This window comes from Pyrus communis, chromosome 3 (genome assembly GCF_963583255.1).
Source record: "Pyrus communis chromosome 3, drPyrComm1.1, whole genome shotgun sequence".
Taxonomy (NCBI): Eukaryota; Viridiplantae; Streptophyta; class Magnoliopsida; order Rosales; family Rosaceae; genus Pyrus; species Pyrus communis.
The window spans coordinates 16602085-16623579 of record NC_084805.1 but is presented as its reverse complement, the minus strand read 5'-3'; the positions used below and the strand labels follow the sequence as shown (position 1 = coordinate 16623579).

General features: G+C 37.5%; 3 pseudogenes; 1 reads left to right on the top strand and 2 right to left on the bottom strand.

The window, feature by feature from the left end:
- Positions 1-92: 92 nt before the first annotated feature.
- Positions 93-2301, bottom strand: LOC137728302 (protein HIGH CHLOROPHYLL FLUORESCENCE PHENOTYPE 244, chloroplastic-like; annotated as a pseudogene).
- On the top strand, positions 2107-6199 carry LOC137728301 (disease resistance-like protein DSC1; annotated as a pseudogene).
- Positions 6200-7373: 1174 nt separating this feature from the next.
- LOC137728300 (uncharacterized) overlaps positions 7374-21495 on the bottom strand; it is a 68511-nt pseudogene continuing 54389 nt past the window's right edge.

The following is a 21495-nucleotide window of genomic DNA, read 5'->3' as shown; positions in this document are numbered from 1 at the left end:
ATAACAAAATTTATATAATATATTTAGAGAAAATTTTGTCAAAAGAGAAAACAACTAAAATCGTTGACAAATAGATACAACAAAAATAAAATTCATTGGAACTCCTGTTGAAGAAAATAATAAGCAACATTTACGGAAAAAAAATTCAACGATATTGAGAAAATTACTTGACCTTCTTTGTCATTGATAACTACATTGACAAAATTTAATATAGAATCAACGATATTGAAAAAAGAAAAAAGTGCAAGGCCTCTGAGCTTGTTTCTAATTTCCTCATAAACATACGAACAAAAAGAAAGAAAAAAATGAGTGCAAATAAAACATTCCGAAATACGATTTTCTTTTATCAGATTCACATCTTTCATTTTAAGAACTTACCTCTGAAAATGCCAATCTATCGGCAACATCATTTGTGCACTCAAAAAGCCTTGTTAGCTGACGGGTTACTCTCAAGACAGAAATTGAAAGCAAACCTTTCACACAATGTTATTACCTGAAAGCAAAAGGCACTTTTAAAAACCCCAGACCTTGGTTATAATGAGGGTGAGGCACAGTAGGAGCTGGCCTTAAGTTCAGTTGCAGAGTATAAAAATCAGAGGAAGAAAGGACAATGAAGGGCCTCTGGTGGTAAACAGCCTCGCTCACCTCTTGGGTTGTCCAAGCGCGAGGGCCAGCAAATGTGAGAAGCTTCCCACTGACTTTCTCATTTCTTAAACATATAAAGGTCAGAGGAGCTACATCCTAATACCAAAAATAAAAAGTGTTCAGATACCATAACGAGAGGTAAACAAAAAGAAGGTATTTCTAAAATCAACCAGGGAAACGGTCAATGCATGATTAAACTGGGTGTCCATGTATGCAATTCTTGTGGGGCCATCTGTTCCCCATACTGATTTCTCTTCTAATATAGGCACTGCAATACTGCATACTGTCCAATAATCCCCTGAGAATAAAACGTAAAGATAAGCCCTTTCACTTCGTAGCTAAAACTAACATCAAAATAGATATTCCATCTCACAGCGAAACACAAGAAACATAATTATTGATTGTTCTATGAAATCATGTCCTTGGAAAGATTCGTTTCCGAACATATGATCATTCTCCACGCATATGCATACCTTTTCAGGGTGTGTGTGCTTAGATACATGCCTGTGTTTTGAATGATTTTTAAACATGCAACTTCTTATAACTCTATCTGGTTTAATTGTGAATGGGAAATTAATTTGAATGGGGGTTGGAGGAGTGCTACATGAGAATAAGAACAACAAGAAGATACGGAAATTAATTTGAAACATCAAGCTGACAGTGAAGCACAAATCTGGATATGCCAGTAACAAGATAGTAAGAGAGGAAGTTTAAGTGAAACCTACTTCCATGAATCCACATAAACGAATTATGACGTGATTTAATTTATGCATGAATCCTGGAGAAACTTTTCAGTGCAATACTTGATCTCCATAAGTGGAACTTCGGGATGCTTGTCACAGTTGTGGATGGAATAGAAAACAAATAAAATAACTTCATTGTGTAAGAGCAACTTTTCCTTCCCAATCTACCTAAATGGAGAAAATGGTTAGATAAGACCAAAAATGCACGCAGGACACATTAGTAAGTCCGTAACATCATGTTAGAAAATTGGAATTACATTGACAACAGTAGCACGCCAATCTCTTAGAAAATTGTCAAGGGTTGGTCTCGGCCTAACCAAGCACGTAACATCATGTCCCTCATCAAGTGCTCTCCTCACAATCTGCCTCCCCAAAGTCTCGGTGGCACCGACCACCAGTATGCTGGAGGGTCTGACGGGTGTCCTCCGAGCAAGATTCACAGCCCCAGCTCCCGCACTGGCCGTACATTTCATGAAACGCCACGTATTGGTCCCTGCACACACAAATCAAAAATTGAAAATTCAGTTCTTTTCAAATTTGAAAACAAATATGGGTTCTTTTCAAGTTTGTAAACAAAAATATGGGATTTTTTTGGCGATTTGTGAATAAAAATGGAAAAATGAAAGCTTTCCTGTTGAAGGGAGGAGACGAATGATGGCGGTAGAGGTGGAAGAAGATGACAAAGGAAGGAGATGGTATGTAGCTAAACTCCGGAATCATGACAGCGAGGCTTGGAACGATAGCGTTTCGGAGTCATGGTGATGGAGGTTTCCTGGTGTTGCCAACAGGGTGGGAAGCCTCCAAGCCATTGCCATTTTTCAAAGCCCTCTCTCTCTGTCTGTCAGTGTATGAGCTCCGTGTTGCCACGTCATTCTCCAAAGTGGACTGGGATTTTCTGCCACTTGTCGCAGCTCATTTCTGTCATACAACCTGACTCGCCCCGACCCTGGCATATTCTAGGTCACTTTGGGCCGACTTCCAAACGAAGCCCAATTAGTCAAGACAAGGGGAGGACGTCAGGAAAAAAAAATGAGGAAAACGAGTCTTTGTAAGAGTTGAGTTGATTTAATCAAATTTAAATTCCTTGCATCGCGAATGGTTGGAATTAAAAGTCCATCGAGCAAATTGAATCATTATTAAGTATTAATGATTGGAAAGGTGTTTGCATGGGTGATGTTGGAAAGACCACCATCCATGATCATATATAATCAAACATAAATCGCATACATGTGGGCGTAGGTGACGTTGTGTTTATGGATTTTATTTAAAATGAAAATTCCAAAAGTATGAGTTTTCCCGCTTCCAGGTTGAGCGTGACTGATCATATCCCGCCTTTGCATCACTGGTTCCACACACAGCCTCTATACCCAAAATCCCCAACAAAATATATATATATATATATATATATTTATATATATATTTATATATATATATATATTTATATATATATATATTAATACGTAGTCCATATACAAATGAACCGGCCTGTGACTAAGGCATAGGCGGATTTCGTACTTAAATTTCCACAGAGTCCCTCCAGATCAAAGAGTCTGTGCAATTATCCTCTTAAAAAGGTTTGAAAATGTTAGGGAGAACTCAGAACAAATAGATGAACGAGATCGCTTGGAAAAAAAAACTTCTTAAAGAGATATTAAAGAAAGAAGATCTATCCATAGGATAGACTTTTGTTAGAGAAAGCCTCAGTTGTACAAAGGTCCTCATTGTTTTTGATGATGTGAGTGATTCAATGCAAATGAAACATTTAGCTGGCAATCGTCTTTAGTATGGCACTGGAAGTAGAATCATTATCACGAGTAGAGATAGAATGACGCTTAGGCCAACTGTTGAAGAGGATATGATCTACGAGGTTGAGGGATTAAAACCAGATGACGCTCTTCGGCTCTTCTGTTCGCACGCTTTCAAGAATAACACTACTCCTAAGACAGATTATAAGGGGTTGGCAGAAAAGGCGTTGGATTATGCTGGAGGCATTCCTTTAGCTCTCGTACTTCTGGGGTCCTCATTCCTAAATTGCAAGAGCAAAGAAGAATGGGAAGATGAATTGAACAAACTGAAAGAATTTCCCAATGAAAATATCCATAAAGTGTTGAGACAAAGTTATGATGGATTGGGAAGAAATGAGAAGGAGATATTTTTGGATATAGCTTGTTTTCATAAAGGGAAGGATGTGGACGAGGTAAAACGAATGTTCGATATTCGTGGATTCTCTGTGGCATGCGGAATTAGAGTTCTCATTGATATGTCTCTCATATCAATTCATTCAACAAAGAAAAGAATAGAGATGCACATTCTGCTACAAGAAGTGGGAAGCATAATTATACTTGAACAGTGTATTGAAGATCCTTGTCAACGGAGTAGGTTGTTCAAGTATGAGGATGTCCATTGTGTACTGCAAAATAACACGGTAAGAGCTAAACATATTCAATTTCTTTCATTTCTTTTTTAATAAAAAAAAATAACGAATTTTAGATGATATCACACCAAAGAAAAGCTCGTCTATAAAATTTAATTACTGATTGAATTTTGTTTGTCAATAAAATTTAATTATTGATTGAATTTTGTTGTATGTATATTCACATTTAAAATTTGCTCTTATTGTCAAGGAACTCCAATTGTTCAAGCCATATTGGTTCGCTCATATAAGATTGAAGAGCAAAAATGGAAACATGCGGACTTCAAAGTGATGTCTAACCTAATGATGCTAATTGTGGTTAACTCTAGAATGGTTGACGCTTATTGTAAATTAACCTCTTCTCTAGATCTTCCCAATTCTCTTCGTTATCTTAGGTGGGAAGGATATCCTTTGAAATCTTTGCCGTCAAGTTTTTCTCCTGAAAATCTAGTTGAGCTTCATATGCCCGGAAGCCGAGTTAAAAAGCTATGGAATGAAGAGCAAGTATATATGCCTATTTTAGTTCTTGTATAAAAATGCAGTGTAGAAAGTCTCCCTTATTAATTCTTTGTATTTTTCTTTGCTTTTGTTACAGAGACTTGTGAACTTAAAATTGATCAATCTGAAGTGGTTTGTAAATCTAACTGAAGTTCCAAATCTCTCTGGGAGTCGAGAAATTGTGCACATAATTCTTGGTGGTTGTGTCAGTTTGGTTGAAATTCCTGGGTGTTTTCAACATCTTGACAAGCTTACTCATCTTGATCTTGCATATTGCAAGAGTCTCAAGTATCTTCTAAAGATGCCAGAGAATATTGAAATCTTAGATTTACATCACAACGGTATACAGGAGTTGCCTGAATCAATTTGGTCTCACGAAAAAATTTCTTACTTGGATATAATAGATTGTAGAGACCTCAGGAAACTTCCAAGCAACAGGTGTAAGCTGAAAGTCTCTGGTTGTTTTGATTTACAGTGTTGCACATCTCTTGGCAAGGTTTCTGAGCTTCCTAGGGATATAAGTGAATTATCATTGGTTGGTTGCAAGAGACTTGTGAGTCTCCCAACCGACATTTGTAAGTTGAAATCTCTTAAGACACTCAATATCTATGAGTGCTCTAAACTTGAAAACTTCCGGGAGATCTTGGAGCCAATGGAACATCTCAACTTTCTTAGTTTGAAAGGGATAGTGGTTGAAAAGCTTCCTTCGTCTATTGGAAATGTAATTGGGCTTGAAACATTAGATCTCGGTACGTGTAGGAACCTAAGTGTTGTCCCGAGTAGTATCTACTGTTTAACCAACCTTAAAACTCTTAGGTTTCGTTACTGTCGGGAACTCAAAGAGTTGCCGTCTAGCTCTGTTCATTTGTTATCTTTGAAATTCTAGACCTCCTAGGCACCCGCATATCAGAAATCCCTGATGGTCTTGTTGGCTCAACCTCATTGCAAGATTTGGATCTGACAGGAAGCCTGATTAGCAGCATAGCTGCAAGCATCAAACAAGCTTCTCGGTTGCATAGACTAAGCTTAATCAGGTGCGAGAAGCTTCAATCATTACCAGAGCTCCCAATGCAATGTGATCTTAAAGCTAAAGGCTGCACGTCGCTGAAGACAGTGTCAAGTTCAAGGACAGCACTCACACAAGGTTGGGATAAATACACATATTTTGGGAACCGTAATTTTTTTAATTGCCAAAAATTGGATCATAATGCAAGGAGCAACATGATGGATGAAACACAACATAGAATTTTGCGAGTAGCAACTAATTCGTCAAACAAATCTTATGGGAACCCTTGGTTTGTCATTGTATGTCCGGGAAAAGAAATTCCAAAGTGGTTCAGCTTCAGCTATCAAAATGAGGGATCTTCAGTCCATATCAAGCTTCCTCCAGATTTTTTTCGAACAGGTTTTTCGGGTTTCGCTTTCTCTATTGTTGTTTCTTGTGTTTCCAACTACGATAAAGAGTTTGTAATAAGCAATTTCAAATCCCTGGGTGAAAGCCATGGACTGTTCGATTCTGCAATTTCTGTCGGACGATACGGCTGGAGATTGAATGACTGCTGTGACGACGGACAAGATCATGTGTACGTGTGGTATGAAAGCGTTATAAGTGAAGAGGAAGCGGAAATGTGCTCCCCTAATGTTTACAAACTTGCAAATGAGGCCTCTGAAGGTGAAGGTGAAAAAATGTGGTATATGCCCGTTGTATGGGAAGATGTCGATCGGGTCTTCATATCTGGGGAACCAAAAATACAAGAAGAAACAAGAGAAGATGAAACTTGGGAAGCCAGTGGATCAAGTTATAAGAATAAAGCAAATGAAAGTGATGATGAGTCAGAACTCAGAAGCCAGTGAATCAAGTGATGAGCCACAACTATTTGATTCAGAAGCCAGTGAATAAAGTTACGATCAATTTGAGTTGAATGAAACTGATGATGAGTCAGAAGCCAATGGATCCTTTTGGCTGAATGGGTCTTTTTGCCTGAATGCCATATCATTTTGAATTTGTCTATTCCTTTTGGATATGTAGGCTTTGTTGCCTAAGCCCAGTACCGGTTCGGGATTGCATTAACTTTTTATAAAAACAGCTATGAAAAAGTCTCCGGTGCAAAAATAAGTGATTCTTTTCGAAGTTCCAGCCATAACAATCAGAAAAGAAGTCAAAACCTGCTTTTTCTCCACCTCACATGCGCAAGATCTTCGACCTGCTTAATCCGTCCAGCAAATTAAGTTCATCTGCATGCCCAGTTCCATAATTAAGTAAATAAAATTAAGAAACACACAATTAAGCCCAGAAAATCAGCTCAATTAACTCTGAAAGTACCTTATAAAATAGCTCAAATATCAGAAAATCCACCAAACCACCAAAAGCAAACAAGCCCCCAGCTCGAAGGGGTCCGTGACAAGGGTGAGACCCTGCTTCAAGTGTGCTGAGAAAGCACTGACTCTTATATCTGTGACCTTCAAGTTGCCGTCCTCGTCGAGGTGGAGGTTCTTCAGCTTCAGTTCTTGGTGGTAGACGCCGCGGCTGTTTCACGTAGTTGAATTTGACATCGTAAAAGTTGAAGTGACGAGTCACGTAGTTGACATCGAACATTCAACAAAAGAACAAAAACTAATATAGCTCGATAGCTCAACTGCAATGAGCAAAAGATATGAATGACCCATTTAGACTAAAAACCCCAAATCTTGTGTTCTCGTTTGAACTGAACAATAAAATCAGCAAACAAAAAAATTTATTTGAGATGGAAATGGAAATTACAACAAAATAAGTCCTTAAGTTTAATAATACAATCATCAATTTGTAACAAACGAAAAAACTACGGGATCTTCGCTTCAATAAGACTAGGAAAATTCCAAAATTAAGGAGGAAATATATGTTGCGCAACAAGATAAAGGAAAAAATAATGAAGAAATGGCAACCTGCATACACAAAAAGGGATGAAATATAAAAGATACATTACAGGCTCAGTGATTTCAAAGCATAAAACACAAGGCCCGTCCCACCACGCCACAATAGAAAGGCTTTGAACGGCGATTGAACAGAAAACACAAAACGAAGCACAACTAACCGGCTAAAATGCACTCCAATGATCAGAGTCTTTTCTCGGAGTCTCCATTGATGTTCGGAAAGGCCCTGAAGACCCAAATGGGTCCGAGTCTCACCTAGGAGTTTGACTGTCGAATGATGTCCTAAATGGAGAAAACCCAAATGCGTTTGAGTCTCCTCTTGGAGTTTGACTGTTGAATGACGTCCTAAATGACGCTACTGAAGACCCGAAAAAATTTGATTCTCTTCTGGCGATTTGACTGTCCAATGACATCCGAAATGACCATGAAGATCCAAAGGGGTCCGAGTCTCTTCTTGGTGTTTGACTGTCCAGTGACGACCTAAATGGCGCTGAAGAGCCAAAAGGGTCTGGGATGTCATCAAATGTTGGAAATCCATGACCTTGATCAAAATCTCTACTGCTGCGCATAGAATCAAATCTGCCAAGCGTTTCTGGTTGAGGGAAGTATGCAGTATCTTGGGTGCTTCTAAACGAATCAAACTTGGAGAAGGTGTCGAATGAAGGTTCTGAACTATCCTTGTCCCTTGGTGGTGAATATCCTGAATTGAAGGCAGACATTGGTGTGCTGGGAACAGAATCGTCAAAAGCAAAAGGGCGGCTCTTCTGGGAAAAGCTACCTCCTTGTGATGACCCAGTCCTGATAGGGTTGAGGCCGAACTCCCCAGGGCCAGAAAAGTAGTTATCCTTATTACTCTCCTGATCCATATACTACATCACACATGATTAAGAGCAGTTATCGCACAATCCAGCATGCCAGTAATAACAACAAATATAAAACCGCAAAAAACAGAAAGCTTGAAAGTACTACGTAACCAACAAGCCATTAGAAAAGAAAGTGGATTCACTGGAACCTAGAATCCATGCCTACTTAAAAGGTGCAAAATAATGGAAACTTTCCATCGGCTACAAAATGTTCCGTGTGCAATGCAACACCCTCTGTTGTCAATGTAAACATAAACAGAGTCTTGATTAACCAAGACCTAATGCCAAAACCAGAGTCCCCTTCAATGTGCAATTAATTGCACCAAGAACAATTCCACAACCCCTTCTTTTTATATCTACAGTGACCCAAGACTGAAATCAGGAAACTCGGTTTTGTCATATTTGGTTGAAAGACCCCTACTACTACTAACTGATTTACATGATGAAACCATCAGAACTGGAAACTTGGTGAAGATAGAAACTATTATTGATAAAATTCACGGAACCTTCTCTAATAACTAAACGCTGCAAGCATTAGGGCACTTGAGGCTACTCTTGAAACAAAGGATACATGATCACAGCCACAAACAAATAGGTGGCATTAATAGCAATCATGGAGCACTACTCGGTCAGAATAAACACAAGGCCAAAGAATTTAGTTCTATAAAATAATAAAGAATACTGAATGTACAATATCGGCTTAATTTGGTGGTGCTAACTGCATTGAAACCTCACACCGAGTCAACGTCATCATTAGTGTCAAATGTCCCCCATGTTGGTTCATCGAAACCTTTGTCACCGGAAAACACAGGTCCAGCACCCCCATGATCATCATTGCACATCAAAGTTCAGAATTTCAACAATTTTTGCAGGTATCATGGTGATCTTAAATATGTAGTTAGAAAACTACAGATCTAAAACTATACCTTTGAGATTCCTTATCACGGGGCGATGCCTCTGTGCCTGTTGTCCTTCCATAGTTAGAATCTGAAAATTCTCTAGATGGGCTTCCAACGGTACTGGTGGCAAATGGACTGTTCGGAGCACTTTTTGCGGACTCCTCTTCATTTTTATCATATGCTGCAACATTTTCAGCAACCTTGTCATCCGCACTCTGAGGCTTTTCTGACTTGACATCAACTTTAGGTGAAGAAGCAGTTGGACTCTCAACTAGAGGAGATTTTTTCTTTCTGAACTGATGATGATTTCTGTTTTGGAGGCGCCAAGACATTTGAAACATCAAGAGTGAGCTCCTTGACAAAAGTGAATCCTGAAAAGTAAACTTCTAAATCAGTCACATCGAATACTTAAAACTCCTGAACAAATTGGGAAACCACCACCAGACGACAAAGGAACTACAAACAGCAGGCACTATGATCCATTTACCACAAGGTGAAAAGGAAAAAAGAATTTAAGTGCTACCAGAAATTTATCATCTCAGAGCCAATATTGGATCTATAAAACTCATTTTTGGCATATACCTTCATCTTCAAACTTATCCCAATCCTCATCCCAGTCAGCAGCTCCTTCTTGGATGCCAGGTTGCCAGCCTATATAAAAACAAAATAAAATTTCAGATTACAAAATGCATTGTAGCACAAATACCACAGCAGTGCACAATAACGAAAAATAAAATGACGCATTCAAGAAACACTACACAAAATCAAACCTGGAGAAGGTGTCGAATGAAGGTTCTGAACTATCCTTGTATCTTGGTGGTGAATATCCTGAATTAAAGGCAGACATTGGTGTGCTGGGAACAGAATCATCGAAAGCAAAGGGGCGGCTCTTCTGGGAAAACCTACCTCCTTGTGATGGCCCAGTCCTGATAAGGTTGAGACCTAAACTTCCCAAGGCCAGAAAAATAGTGATCCTTATTACTCTCCTAATCCATAGGTGTGTCGAATTGGTATCAAGTTGTAAGGGCACAAGTACTCAAAAAAGATGAGCGTTGTTTTTATGGTGAACGTGGTTCTTGATAGTAACGGATTATACAACACTTCACTTTGCCAGAAGCTAAAGAAGTGACTTTTTTAGGCGAAATAGGTCCTTTTGTGGGCTGAAAGCCCATCGGGTTGAGGAGTCATTACTGAGCCGAGAATTATGGCTTTCAACTTTGGTTAGCCCATTTTCGGCCCAAGCATGATTTTGAATAAAATTTATTTGGGTGTAGTGATATAAAGCATGATTTTGAATAAAATTCTATGCACCGACTCCAAGTTAATAGTCTCAAGCCATCATTTGTCCAAGATGAAGTAGGATTCTCTTCCCCTCTTTTTTTTCCTCCCCTTCCCTCCCCTCCTATTTCAACAGTAACGGTTAAGCTACGTCAATGTGGAGCCAAAAATAATCAAGAGACGGCACGTGGATTTTTAGGCATAAAGGACAAAATTACCCTTGAGGAGCACCGGAATTCTCACGTGCGAGCAGTGGACAATCATCCCATAGTCAAGTCAAAAGTGCCCAAAATAGGTATTTATTCAAAATCTATTTCATCCATCTTCTCCATAAGGTAACCCCCAAAACATTCCTTTTAAATTATGTTAATTAGCTAATTAATAGATTTATTACCTAATTAATCTATTAATAGCTAATTAAACTACCAATTAACTACAAAATACACTCAAAAACACCTCAAAGGGCTGGCCACCTTCTCCCCCATGCCCTATATATACTACCCCATTTTCTCTAAAAACCTAGGTCTACACTCTTGCTAAATACTCAAAATTCTCCAAACACTTTTTCTCTCTAAATTCTAACTTTGGTATTGGAGGTTCTTCGGCCAAAGCACCCCCCCCCCAATTCATCGTGGGTGCGTGAAGCTCTTGACCTTGACCTAAGGTGTTATTTGTTTCTAGGTGCAATTTTGTTCAAGAACAAGGAGGAAAATTTGCATCCACAGTCAACATCTTATATTAGTTTTTTATAAAAAAAAATAAAAAATAGACAAAATAGAGAATGTGAGAAAAGGAGATGGAAAGAGGAGGGGAGAAAATCCTAGTCCGTCCAAGACAAGGTTCAACAAACCCATTTAATTCTTCTCTAGTTTTTAAAACTTTATTACAAGTTCTGTGGCATCTTGAAATTCCTCTTTTATTTCATACACTTGGACATTGATACACCAGGGCAAGGTTAAAATCTCATGATCAAGCCCGATAATTTGAACAATTGACACAAAAAACAATGGAATAGTTTGAAGGGAAATACAAATATTATCTTTTCCTCTCAAATAAAATTTTAAAATTTAGACCAAAGGTCAAAAAAAGAAAGGCACGACCCCAATTTAATAATATAATCATCAAATTTGTAACGAAAGAATTATGGGGGTCTTTTCTTCAAATAGTACTAGGAAAATTCCAAAAGCAAAGTAAATATTTGTTGAGCAACAAGCTAAAAGAAAAAAGAATGAAGAAAAAGCAACACGTCTACACAAAAAGGGATGAAATATAAAAGGTACATTACAATCTTCGTGATTTAACACCAGGCCCGACCCACCCACCTCACGATAGAAAAACTTTAAATTGCATCATCTACATTTGCACGCGGCTAACTTGAAGGATATTACCAATTGGTTTGAGGCCAACCTCAAGTAGTAAATTTTTTTTGCAATCACACACAAAATCAAGCTGTAAATTGTAATCACGCGCGCGCGTAGCATGAGTGATGTTTAAGCTGCTCATCTGTAATTAGGCCGCATCCACTTTTAGCGCAAGCCCAGCGTGGGCGCATGCTCGGGGGACAGGGGACAGAACAAGGGCCCGAGGCCCGGTGGATCAGCTCCAGCGTGGGCAAGCCCGAGTGAAGGTGGAGGCCCGAGCTCCGGGCCCGTGGGGAATTGTCAACCCGAGAGCCTGAGGCCATGTGACGTCAGCCTGGCGTCAGGCAATATTTAATTTTTTTTTGTGTCAAGCGCGTTCACCCCACTCGTGCGTGGGGGCGCGTCACCGACACAAAATCAGAAAAAAAAAAAAAAAAAAAAAGCTTTGTCAGTTACCGTTGGGAAGCCACGTGGCTTCCCACGGTCCGTTAGATCTCAACTGTTATTTAATTTGGACCGTTCGATCTCAACGGTCAAAAAAAATAAAAAAGTCTTATTTAATATCCACCGTTCGATCTGAGATCAACGGTGGATATTAATATGCTTTATAAATAAATAAAAATAAAAGAAAAAATAGTTTTAAAATTAAGAAAAGTTACCGTTGTGACACGTGGCACAATCTGGAGTGTTGGAATTCAAATTTTTTTTTATATCCAATGGCAGAGATTAATTAATTGAATAAAAATTTAAAAAAAAATTGTAAAAAATTCAAAAAAAAAAATCTGAAAAGTCTGAAAAAATCTGAAAAATCTGAAAAAATCTGAAAAAATTTGAAAAAAATTGTAAAATTTTTTTTTTTTACTTTTCTATAAATACCTTCTCATTATCATCTACTTTACACAACAATTTCATATTTTCTCAACTACTTTCAATCACATTCCTTTCTTTGTCTCAAAGTTTGAATACATTTTTTTTCAACAAAATGACCACTGGTGCAGGTACAAATTGGTCGCTTATTGAAGATGTTGCGTTGTGTACTAGCTGGGTTGAAGTTACTCATAATTCGCTTACGGGTAATGAGATGCAGTTGCGAGAAATATGGAGTCTTATTTGTGACATCCCACATCGTCCAGGGGAGTGATCCTTAAATGTATATTCCCATCCCTACCTAGCACGAGGCCTTTTGGGAGCTCACTGGCTTCGGGTTCCGTAGGAACTTCGAAGTTAAGCGAGTAGCACGCGAGAGCACTCCCAGGATGGGTAACCCATCAGTAAGTTCTCGTGTGAGTTCCCAAAAACAAAACCGTGAGGGCGTGGTCGGGGCCCAAAGCGGACAATATCGTGCTACGGTGGTGGAGCGGGCCCGGGAAGTGGTCCGCCCCGGGCCGGGATGTGACATTATTCATACCAATTATCTTGATAAAATTGGTGGGAAAAGAACCAAAGAATCGATGTCCAGTCGTTGGAAATTACTTAGCCAATCGTTTAGTACGTGGAGAGACGCCTTGGCACAAGCTAGCAGTAATATTCGAAGTGGGGAAAATTACTCGGATCAGGTAACAATATATTATTTATTTGATACCCAAATTTACATTATAATTACTTGTTTGTATTATTTATTTGTTACCTACATAATTTATTATTTATTGTTTGTATTATTTATTTGTTACCTACTTACATTATAATTATGTTGTTTGTATTATTTATTTGTTACTTATTTTCATTATAATTATTTATTTGTATTATTTATTTGTTACTTATTTTCATTGTGTAGGAACTTCAAGCACAAGCTTGGTACACTGCCAAAACCAAAAGCAAAAATAAATCATTCAACCGGTAGGAATGTTGGAATATTGTCAAAGATTGTCCTAAATTTAGAGTTGTGCCAGTCGGTCCAGAAGTGCACATGAACAACATCCCTCTACACTCTACACCCGATCATGTCTTGCATGTTCATGAAGATGATGCAGAGGAAGTGCCCGAAACGCCCCTCCCTGAACAAGCGTCGGGTTCGACCCGTTATCCAATTAGGCCTCAAGGTAAGAAGGCTTCAAAGAGAAAAGGGAGTGCTTCCAAGAATGATTATGCAAAGTTCATGGAAGAACTTACTCGCTAAGGTGAATTGACTTTGGCGAGGGAACTGGCGAAATATGAGGCTGATAAGGCTAGAGAGGACGCAAAAGTTGCAGTTATTGAGAGAGAATTTCAGGCTAATGAGAGAGAAAGAGAGTTACTTAGGCAAGAAAAGGAACATGTTAGAGAAGAAAGACGGGCTCAACGAGATCGTGAGATTATGAACACGCCTTTAGAAGGGAAGTCTCCAAATTCCAAATTTTTTTGGAAGTCAGAGAAAGCGGGCGTGGTGCGAAGGAGGCGTGCAAGAGAAGCGATAGCAAGCCAATGTGGTCCTAGCACCACAAGAGAAGATTATCCTAGCACCACAAATTGGTTAAGTGATGATGAATAAAGTATTTTTTGTAATCGGAGCCCATAATTTTCCAATCACTTTGGGTTGTAATTTATTATTTATTGTTTGTATTATTTATGTTGTTTCCAATTTATTGAATATTTATTCAAATTAATTTGGTAAGTTATTTATACTAAGAGAATATTTATTGAAATGACAATAACACACCAAATAAAATTACATAAGCATACGGAATAATTAAAAACTCACTAAAAAAATTACATAAACATACCAAATAATAAAACACACCAAATAAAATAACATAAACATACCAAATTCAAAAAAACACAAAAAATGAACTTAATTATCTTCAGCTTGTTTCAATGCCCACTGGTGCTCTATCAAGTCAATTTGTCGGGCATTGTGCATGTCTGGCATTTGAAATGCAATATATCGTTGAATGAGCCTTTCATTGTAACGGCCATCCCTTTGTAATGGCTCATATTGCACGGGCTCATCAGTGGCGTCATGAGCACAATATATACGTGTTCTTGAATTGTTCATCGTGTCTGGCTCATATTCATCAACGGCTTCATAATCGTACTCATCTTCCACAATCATGTTGTGAAGAATGATGCACGTCATAATTATGGATCGAAGCGACTCTACATCAAACAATCTGGCAGCACCCCTGACGATCGCCCAGCGAGCTTGGAGGATACCGAAACAACGCTCCACATCCTTCCTGCACCCCTCTTGACAGCTTGCAAAGTGTTTTTCCTTTGCACTTCGCAGATGTGGCACTGTTTTGACAAATGTTGACCATCGCGGGTAAATGCCGTCAGCTAGGTAGTATGACCCGTCGTACATACGTCCGTTAACCTCATACGTGACTTTTGGTACCTTTCCTTGCAGGACATCGTTGAACACAGGGGATTGGGCAAGGACGTTGATGTCATTTTGAGCTCCCAGGACCCCGAAAAAGGCGTGCCAAATCCATGTATCAAAAGATGCCACCGCCTCCAGAATAATACTTTTTGCTTCTTTTTTGTCCCCATAAGCGCCTTACCATGCACTTGGACAACTTCCAATCATCCCAGGAAAACCACACATCTCGGCCTTCTTCAACAGCCGTTCCAAATCCATGTTTGTAGGTTTGCGGAGGTACTCAGGGGTGTAGATAGATTCGATTGCTCCACAAAACCTCATCAGGGACTCAAGAATGGTTGATTCCCCCACCTCGTTATCTCATCCACTTGGTCTGCAGATGCTCCATATTCAAGCATCCGCAAGGCAACAATAATTTTTTGCTCAGGCAGTAGACCCATAACACCAAAAGCATCTTTCTTTTGCACGAAGTAAGAATCATGATTGCAAAAAGCAATCATGATTTTGTTGAACAAATGTCGTTCCATTCTAAAACGACGTCTAAAGTACGTATCAGGGAATGCACTATTAGGAACAAAATAATCATCCAAGAGTTCCATACCTCGTCGTTGCCTGCTTCTATCAAGGTTTCCGGAACGGCTGGGCCTGTAGATCTGAGCCATAGCTTGGACGACTCAACGGGAATGTGAGGCTCTGCCCATTCTTACTTCGTCATCTCTCCTTTTACGCTCCTCATCCTCTTCCCTCTCATTTCTTGCCCCTTGGTGATTGAACATTGCTTCTCATTCGTTAAACAATTCTTCCTCTTCCTGATCGAGTTCCCACATCATCCTTGAGGAAGAAGAAGACATTGTAAGAAAGAAACAGAAACTATGAATAATGATACAGATTTTTGTGAAGAAGGAAGCAGAAACTATGAATAATGATAGAGATCTTGAGAAAATTGGTGTGAGATTTGTGAGGATGGATGGTGGATTATATGGAGGATTCAGAAAGGATTAGGTTGTACATAATGTCACGTGGCATGCCGTCATTCGTTACAAATCTAATGGAAATCTATCCTCAAAGATTGTGAACAGATTATGACACGTGGCATGCCGTCATTCGTTAAAAATCTGATGGAAATCTATCCTCAAAGATTGTGAACAGATTATGACACATGGCGCGACGTGATTGGTTAATAATCTTATCAAAAATCCATCACCAATAATTGTATTTTCAGATAATGACACGTGGCATAACGAGTACAATTAAAAAATTTATCAGAAATCCATCCCCAATAATTGTCTTTTCGGATTTTATGACAAGTGGCGCAACGATAACGATTAAAAATCTTATCCGAAATTACAAATAAAATTATTTTGTATTATTTAATAATACTTCGGATAATGACACGTGGCGCAACGAGAACGATTAAAAATCTTATCCAATATTACAATTAAAATTATTTTGTATTATTTTATAAATAAAAAAAATACTAATATTTTATTGCCTATTGCCAGGACTATTGAAGTGTAACGGTGGAGATGCAAATGCTATTGCCAGGGCTATTACTATTCATTAAGGGCAGTTACTGTTCATTAGTAATCAGAGAGACTTGATGACTTGACCGCCTCTTTGGTAAGCCTTCTCCTTGCTCGAAAGCACGAAACAACATATACTTACCGAGACAGGGTCAATGGTTAATCAAGAAGGCACGTATTTGGGTTGGTCGGTGAGATTGCACTTAGAAGGGGTGTCTGCCTATGGTCTCCCCAAGCGGGAGAGAGCCAACGTCATAATTTGTGCTTCTCTGATGTGTTTTGATTTTTGATTGCGGGAAGAGAGGATACGATCAAACGTTTACTGGTGAGTTTTCTGTTTTTCTAATTGTGTGTGATTTAATTTTTTTTTTCAAGCTTTGGGTGTACTTTTCTGATCTACTTTGATTTTTAGTTGCAGCAGAAGTTGTTACTCGAATTTTCCACTTTTTCTCTGCGGCTTTCCAAACTCTTTATCATCAAGGTATATAATTTTTTTTCTTTTTCCTGAAGGTAAGCGAATTTGGTATTTTGGATTATATTAGAGTTGAAATAGGTTTGATTTCAATAACTTTTGGGATTATTGAATTTGTATTCACTGTTTGGTTGTCTGGTTATTGAGTTTGGATAGGAATTTGAATTTGATTCACAAATTTCTGATAAACCCCAACAAGAAATTTAGGATTGTGTATTAGAGTTTTTTTCTTCTGTGTTTTGGGATTGCCATCCTTTGTGTTTTGGAATGGCCATGAACATTCTCCAGGAAAAGTAATGCAATCAGCAATTCACATTTAAAATTTGCATTTTCTTTGCCCTCTCTAATGTAAATATATTTTTGCTAATTCGTCGGTTTTTAATTTTTTTCAAAGCAGTATTATTTTGAGGGACGAATATGGTTTGGTCAAGTTCATCAAGCTGGTGCAACAAGCAGGTCTATTTGTTAGTCTCCAGATTGGCCTTTATGTTTGCGCTCAATGGAACTTCGGGTAATTATTTTTGTTAAGAATATTTTGTGATTTTTTATTTTTTATTTTTATTTTTTTTATCTTATGTAATTATGCTTATATTCATTACTCTGTTTTTTGTTCTGTTTCTGAAACAGGGGATTCCCAGTTTGGCTGAAATATGTCCCCGGAATCGCTTTTCGAAGGACAATGAACCTTTCAAGGTAGGATATTATAAATCTTCCGTTTACTCCAATGCAATTTAATTTTTTTAATAAATAATTTTGAAGCTAAATTTAATTTCTAATTATCTGTTATGATAAAGGCAGAGAAGCTGTTTCAAACTCAAGGAGGTCCTATAATTCTTTCTCAGGTTAGAAAACTGGGCGAGTTTTTAAGTTTTTCTGTGAAATATTGTTAGAATCGCTTTTTGTTGATAAAAAAAGCTTTTAGCCATTTTGTAAGCAATCTCAAACATGATGCCAGTCTTTTAACTTGATAATCTATTTGTTGCTAACTTTTTTCTCTTTCGTTCAATCATGTAGAAAGATGATTATAATTTTAGTTGCTCCAAAGATAAAACATGGATTTGTTTATGAGATCACACATTTCTATACAGGTGAAGTAAAACATCACACAAAATTGTCTTACTAGCCGCTCATTTGTTTATCAACAGATTCTATGATCTCAGTTTTATTTTCTCGGTTCCCAACTATTGTCTGTCATAGATAAGAACAACATTCTCACAGGTAATAATTTACATATCCCTGACAAAGACCCATTTATTGACAACATGTGCTTATCAACATTTTTTTAACATTTTAAACAAATCTTACAAAGCTAATTGTCAAATTGCAAGATATTTTGAAATACGTTACTGCAGTACAACCTTTGGAAAAAAAAAATGGTTGCCAATGAAAGATTTGAGACCAAAAGTTAAATTTGTATTGAAAATATGAGGTACAAAGTATAATAAAGCATTTATAAAAGGATGATTACCCTCTTTTTTTTATTTTTTATTTTATTTATTTATTTTTTTTTATACATTTTTGAAGGTCTTATCATTCTTTTCCTACATCTATGCATTTGTCTCTCTCAGTTCACAATTCAGCAGAATGAGTGTATATTTCTGTTTACAATAAGATGTGAATTCTAACCTTTATTCATACGTGCAGGCTAAGAATTGTGGTAGAAGAGTTTATTGTGGTTAGCTTAGAGGAAAATGTGAGATTAGCAATTTGAAGAGTCTACTTTCTCCTCATATGTTTGCTTTAACATGTGTAAGTGATGGCATACTTAAATTTGTAGATCAGCATATATTTGTTTTTGACATTTCTTATTAAATGTATTTGAAGACTGACCGAACAAAGTATCCAATTTTTTGGCAATTAAAAAAAAATCACCTCAATAATTACAGTTTTATTCCAATTTGTAAGCAAGGGGGAAAAAACTCTGAAGTTTCAATGAAGAGAGTCGGAAGTTCTGAATAGTATGTTTGTGTAAATAGGATTGTAAATAAATATATATGTAAATAGAGATGTAAACATTGTTGTTAATATGTCTAAACAGAATTGTAAACATGCATCAATGCGCGGGCTCTTTTGCTAGTGTATGTTAATTAATAGTCCCATCTTAATTCTTCTACCATGGAAAACTCTCAAATTAGGGTGAGAAAAAAAATACCAAGAATGTTTTGCTAAGAGATTCTCTACTGATGGACGACTTTCATAGCAGCATTGTCATGGTGGCGTCTTTTACATGTCAATGATACAATGTTCTCATATATTGAATTATTTTGGCATGGGATGTCACAATGGTATGGAAGTTACTCTCGTACATATGACATGATTAGCCAACTTCACACAAGTTTTTCTCGACTTTCAGGCCAAGTTGTGGGCTCTCTTATGACCTCTCATTAGCCTTGGAAAAGACAGATTCCAAATCTTTGGCAATCTCCGGTAGCGAAGGACTATATTCTTAGCCCTCCACGATTTTGTGGTGTGAAATTCACTTGTCCTTCTCTTTTTTAACAAATTTTAGAAAGGTACTCAATCGATAGTGCTTGGAAATTTCTTGAAAGAGATTGGTCATTAAATTGGGAAAATTCAAAACTTTGTAGGTAAAATGGGTAAACATGAGTAAACACGTCAATTGAATGAGAAACAACTGCTCTTTTTTTATTTTTTATTTTTTTATTTTTTATAATTACAAGCTGTATTCTAAACTATTACTCTATTCTAAAGTTGTATTCTAAACGAATCACTCTATTCTAAAGTTGGGTTTTTAATTTAACTATTCATGTTTGGTGTGGAATAGGGCTTCAATTTTTGTTCTTTACCATTTAGCCTTAGCATAATAGCATTCCGTTTTGGGCCTGTCTTCACATACAATTGTATTTGGGCTGGGAGTGGGGTAGTGAAATTACAATTTTCTCCCCTTGATTCCTCTGGCCACGAGTTATGGGCATTTCTGTAATTCGCGCTTAGGGTTGGGGTGTTCCGTCGATCTCAATCGGAGTGGGTTGATGGTATTTTGCACGGCGACAGGGACTTTTTTTTTTTTTTTTTTTTTTGTCGAAACTGAGGAACAGGTGCTTGAGTTGGGTAATTTCATTTCTACTTTTTTTTTCCCGAATCTATGATGATTTTCATGGTGCTTCTGTATACGCTCCAGAGCACCATTGAACTTTGGGGAACTTTGTGCAAGTCAAGTCAACTAGGACGGTTGCTGAACTCAAAACTGATAATCTCTGCGAGCAACTGCTCTTTGCTCCCTTGTTTGCTTCCCAGTTCCTGGCTCTATCTGCTTACTGCCGAGAGAGAGAGCATCGTGACTCATCAGGAAATGTATGATGTGTTTATCAGTTTCAGAGGTGAGGACACCCGCCTTGGTATTACCAGCCATCTTCACGTTGCCTTTTCCTTCTTCCGAAATCCATAGGACATTGTCATCACGACTAGAACTACTCCGTTCAGTTCTTGCAGCTGATTTAGTTGGGTAATTATTCACTATATTATGCACCAGTAATTAATTTTCTTTGCGGTTTTCTTTGTTGGGTAATATAGAAATGTTGTTGCTAGACATTTGGTATATCTTTCGAAACTATCGAGCTTGGTTGTCTTTGCATTTATCATTGAGAAAGTATTTCATGTTTTCGCTGACATATGCACGTAGTATCAGGCCAAAACATATCCTTAATATATCTATACTAGTTGCCATAAGCACTCTCTGTTCTGGATAATTAGGTCATCCATAAAAAATATCAGCAACAATTAATAACATGTTCTATTCCTCGAATTCTTAAAACTATCTGGCTTTAATCTGTGATGCATAATATTTATATCTGACCGCGATATTCTGTTTCTTTTGTGCTCAAGCTATCTTCAACAGCATTAGTTTGCTGGCATGATATGGCTTATTGTATTTCACGTGGTTTAGAAATTTCAGAAATTAAAAACCCCATGTATGTTGAAATAACGTGTTTTGATGTTTTTTTTGTTGATCTAATGCATTGAACATTGCCTCCGTTCCTCTTTTGAATTATGCTACAATCATCCAGAATAAGCATAAAACAATAGAATATCTAAAGCATGCATGATTCAATTTCAATTAGCAAAACGAGGAGGCAATAGTGGGGTATCCAATTAATAGGAAAGGAATAGTGTTGACCGCTTTAGTTAACCATAAATTCATTCAATTTGTATTTGGTACTTTGAAATGTTGTGTGAAGTGATTTCTTGCACAAAAATGGAATACGCATAGCAACTATAAGGATCTGTTTGGTTCATTACTTGAATCTAACTTTTTAAACAGAAAAACACTTTTCAAGTTTTAGGCCTTAAAAACTTTTTTTTTTTTTTTGTCAAAGGCCACAAAAACTTGTTTGATAAGACTATTTTCAAAACTGAACTCAAGACTAACTTAAAAATAGCATATTTTCTAAAAAACACCAAAAGTGAGATTTTAGAGTTTAATTTTAAACTTAAAATCCACTCTTTTCTTTTCTCTCTCCCCTCCCTTCTAACTCTGAATCTATCTCTCTCTTTTTCCTCTCTTTCTCTTCCCTCTCTCTTTTTTTCTTCTCTCTCTCTCCGCCTTCTCTCTCTTCCGATCTGCTTTCTTTATT